The 4,519-nt window shown below is 49.6% G+C and overlaps 1 long non-coding RNA gene across 1 annotated transcript; it reads left to right on the top strand.

Annotated features, from left to right (window-relative positions):
• Nucleotides 1-480: 480 nt before the first annotated feature.
• On the top strand, nucleotides 481-4,243 carry LOC140396767 (uncharacterized). Its single transcript, XR_011936633.1, has 2 exons — nucleotides 481-669; nucleotides 4,147-4,243. It is a non-coding gene; the product is annotated as an uncharacterized lncRNA (long non-coding RNA).
• The last annotated feature ends 276 nt before the right edge of the window (nucleotides 4,244-4,519 follow it).

Genomic DNA, 4,519 nt, shown 5'->3' with positions numbered 1-4,519 from the left:
TTAGGCGATAGCAACCAGAGAGACCAGCGTCAACCTTCAGGAGAAGGATGGTTACAATTTAGTGCCATGAGAGGTTGATGGCTGAATACATTGTTGGGAGATGTGCATGATCGCATAGCCAATTACACTTTTCGAAAGCAGGTGAGTTCAATTCAAGTGCAGACGCAAAGTGAGATGTCAATAATTAAAGTCTTGTCAATTGGCTATATTTGTTCAGCATTACGAAAACGTAATATTATTTTTTGGGGAATCAAACAAATTAATTTGTTTCTTTTTACTTATGTCTCTCGCGCGACATACCTCGTCTTCTGTTTCACAATTTTCGTGAATGTTTCTGTGTGTTACAGATGAACTCTCGCCACCGTCCATTAAAAAGGTCCCAGAGTCTGGTGAAAAGGCGAACACTGCAGATGTTCATATTTCCTGCCAAGGTGAAATCCGCCCCACAGGTGGAACATTTCACTTATGTAAAGGACAGAACATGTGTTCAGACTCGTAATGTCAACGTATCGAATGTGATATTTACCATCAATACTTTGGAAAATAATTCCACAGGAAATTACAGCTGCCAATATGAAACAGACGTTCCACAAGGTCGTAAGAATTCTTCATTCAGTGAATATGTCGAGATTGTTGCGAAATGTCAGGACGGACGCCGATTACAACAAGGTTTTTATATGAGCAGGAATCTGCGTGTGTGGAGATGGATGTATGTGTGTCAGGAGTGCGGGTGCGTGAGAGGAGGACCGTGTTCGTGTGTGCGAGGACTGTGGGTGCGGTAGGAGTGTGTGTGTGTGTGATTGAGAGGAGGACGGTCTGTGTGAGTGTAAGTGTCTGTGTGTGAGAACGAGTGTCTGTGAGCGTGATGTAACGAGGCGTGAGTCTGAGGAGGGGTGTGTGAGAGAAATGTGTGTGTGTCTATGAGGAGCAGTGTTCGGCGCGTGAAGAGGAGTGTGTGCGAGTGAAGACCATGTATGTGAGATACGCGTGTCTGAGTGAGGGGTGTCTGCGTCTTTGAGCTGTTCGTGTGACGAGGAGTGTTTATGTTAGGAGGTGCGGATGTGTGACTCGGGATTGTGTGTTTGTGGAGAGTGTGCGTCTGTGAGAAGTGCATGCCTGAGGAGGAGTGCCTATGAAGAAGAGTGTGTGTGTGAAGAGGATGTGTTTGAGGAGTATGTGTGAGGAGCAGAGTGTGTGTGAGGAGAAACGTTTGTGTGTAGGGAGGGGTGTGTATTTGTGCCAAGTGTCTCTGTGAGGAGGAGGATGTATGTGTATGGTGGAGAGTATGCATGAGGAGTGGTGAATCTGTGTGAGGAGGGAAGTGTGCGTGAGGATGAGTATGTGATGAGTGCGTGTGTGAGGAGGAGCATGTGTTTGAGAGTAGTGTGTGTGAGAAGCGTGTTTGTCTGTGAGAAGTGTGTACGTCACGAGTGCGTGCGTGTGAGGAGGAGTGTGTGCAAGGAAGAGTGTGCGTCAGTGAAGAGGAGTGTGGGTGTGAGGAGTGCGTGTGTGTGTGAGGAGAAGTGTGTGCAAGGAAGAGTGTGCGTCAGTGAAGAGGAGTTTGGGTGTGAGGAGTGTGTATGTGAGGAGTGCGTGTGTGTGAGGAGGAGTGTGTGTTTAAGGAAGAGTATGTACGTGAGGAGGAGTGTGAGTGTGAGGATGAGTGTGTGTGTGGCAAGTGTCTCTGTGAGGAGCATGTGAGTGCCACGAGGAGTGTGCGTATGGAGGCGAGACTGCATGAGGAGTGGTGCGTGAGTGGGTGACATGTGTGTGAGGAGGTGTGCGTAAAAGGACTGTTGAATACGTGTGGGGAGGTGTGAGTGTGAGGAGGTGTGAGTGTGAGGAGGACTGTGTGTTTGTGAAAAGAATGTGTGAGGAGGATTGTGTTTGTGAAGAGTATGTGTGAGGAATGTGTGTGATTGAGGATGTTGTGCTTAAAGCGGAATGTGTGCAATCAACGAGCAATGTGTGTGTTGCCGTGTGTGCGCATATGAACAGTGTGTGTCTGAGGAGGTGGGTGTGTTGTAGAGGAGAATATCCGTATGCTGATGAATGGAAACTTTATTTCCATTCATTCGCATACAACATATATTTCTTATTGACCCAATGTATATATCCTGGGGAGATTTTGCTCAATTGTCATACATTTAATTTCTTGGTTCTTGCCTGTGTTCTGCGTTTGGTAAATCGTAAACAGTTACCGGCTGATGTGTTGCAGTTCTTGACTTTGGACACTTGGCCAATTTATGTCCAGTCTTTGCGAACTACTTAATAGGAATGATAACATACATGGGAGTGCAGAGAAGCTGTCTGTTTGTCCTTAACACGTCAGTGTTAAAGTCTCCCTGGCAGAACACGCAAAGGTGACAGAGAGATTAAATTCTTCACCTGACGTCCATTCGAATCGAATGGCAAAGAAATAAAAACTTTCATATATTCTCCGGGGTCAGGTCCATCTCACAACTGAACTGATAAATCATCAACAGATGGTAATGACCTGGTTCGCATCCCACCATGATAGAGGGTTGAAATTTGAATTCAATAAAAAGCTGGAATAATTAATCCGTCAGACTTTCCTTTCGGAAGCGAAATCTTGGCCTGCTACAAGGTTTCAGTGAATCACAACGCAGATTGGAGGAACAGCACCTCATCTTCCGATTAGGTACATTACAACCTCTGGATTCAACAGTACGTTTAACAACTTTAGGCTGTGGAATCTCTCCACCTAAACCCCATTTTTAGTTCTAACAGGTTACTTTCACTTCATTATTCCCCTCCCCCAACCCAACCCACTTGGGCCATCTCTTTTCTTTTCCTTGTCCTTTGACACACTGCCATTAACACATCCTGATCTATGTTCTGCCATTAACACATCCTGATCTATTAATGTGCCATTTTCAAGACCCTTCTTAGCCGAATCACCTCCATTTACATACCCTTAGTTTTTTTGTCCACGACTACTTTTCAACCTCCACCTATCTCTAGTCTTCTATCCAGCCCTTCTGTTCCACGCTCCCTCCGCAAAACGGTACACATATCATTCTATTTGCCGTTCTCTCTATCTTTTCCGGAGTCATCCAGACTCGAAATGCTAGCTCAATTCTCTATCCACAGGTGCTGTCAGGCCTGCCAAGGTTGTCCAGCACGTTCTGTTTTTGTATCGTATTCCCACATCGGTAACAATTTGTTTATATCTGAGCCTTACCTTGTCAGATCAGGGGCGTCATTCTCCGACCCCCGGCTGGGTGGGAGAATGGCCGTTGGCCGCCGTGAATCCCGCCCCCGCCGAAGTCTCCGCTCCCGGAGATTGGGCGGGGGCGGGAATCCGGCCGCGCCGGTTGGCGGGACCCCCCGCTGGATTCTCCGGCCCGGATGGGCCGAAGTCCCGCCCAGGAATTGCCTGTCCCGCCGGCGTAAATCAAACCTGGTATTTACCGGCGGGACCAGGCGGCGCGGGCGGGCTCCGGGGTCCTGGGGGGGGCGCGGGGCGATCTGGCCCCGGGGGGTGCACCCACGGTTGCCTGGCCCGCGATCGGGGCCCACCGATCCGCGGGCGGGCCTGTGCCGTGGGGGCACTCTTTCCCTTCCGCCTCCGCCACGGCCTCCACCATGGCGGAGGCGGAAGTGACTCTCCCCACTGCGCATGCGCGGGAAACTGACAGCGGCAGCTGACGCTCCCGCGCATGCGCTGGGAAACTGACAGCGGCCGCTGACGCTCCCGCGCATGCGCCGCATTTCCGCGCCAGCTGGCGGGGCAACAAACGCCATTTCCGCCAGCTGGCGGGGCGGAAATCCGTCCGGCGTCGGCCTAGCCCCTCAATGTTGGGGCTAGGCCGCCAAAGATGCGGAGACTTCCGCACCTTTTTGCCGGAGCGATGCCCGTCTGATTTGCGCCGGCTTTGGCGCCAGTCGGCGGGCATCCCGCCGTTGGGGGAGAATTTCGCCCCAGATATCTGGCTCCAATTCAAATTAGTGGAGCACACTGATGTTTCCCCATGCAATAGTGTTCATGCATTAGAACGTTGTCAAAATCAACCCAAAATCAGCCAGGCACCACCAAACACACCTCCTGCTATGATACGTGTCTGCTGCAAATGCTGCAGATTCAACTTAATTCTTAACATGTCTTTTTTTTCTATGGCATAGTTCGTGCACAAATGTTTGCGATTTCCGTCGGATGTGGAGCTTTGATCGTCATCTTACTGATTGTGGCGCTCATTTCTTTCTTCATCGTGAAGAGAGGTAGGCAGCACAATGTGATACGGATTATGTGTACCGAGTTGTTCAAAATGATGTGTTGGTTTGCGAGAGGGTCCAGAGGAGCTTCACAAGAATGATCACCCCAATGAAGGGCTTATCATATGAGGAACAGTTGACGACTCTGAGTCTTTACTCGATGGAGTTTAGAGGGATGAGGAGGGGGAATCTTTTTTAAATGTGCAGAACACTGAGAGGCCTGGATAGAGAAGACGTGAAGGGTTTGTTTCTCCTACAAGGAAGAGCTGGAACCCGAGGGAAC

Source organism: Scyliorhinus torazame, chromosome 20 (assembly GCF_047496885.1).
Source record: "Scyliorhinus torazame isolate Kashiwa2021f chromosome 20, sScyTor2.1, whole genome shotgun sequence".
In the NCBI taxonomy this organism is placed as follows: domain Eukaryota; kingdom Metazoa; phylum Chordata; class Chondrichthyes; order Carcharhiniformes; family Scyliorhinidae; genus Scyliorhinus; species Scyliorhinus torazame.
This window is presented reverse-complemented; position numbering and strand designations above follow the sequence as displayed.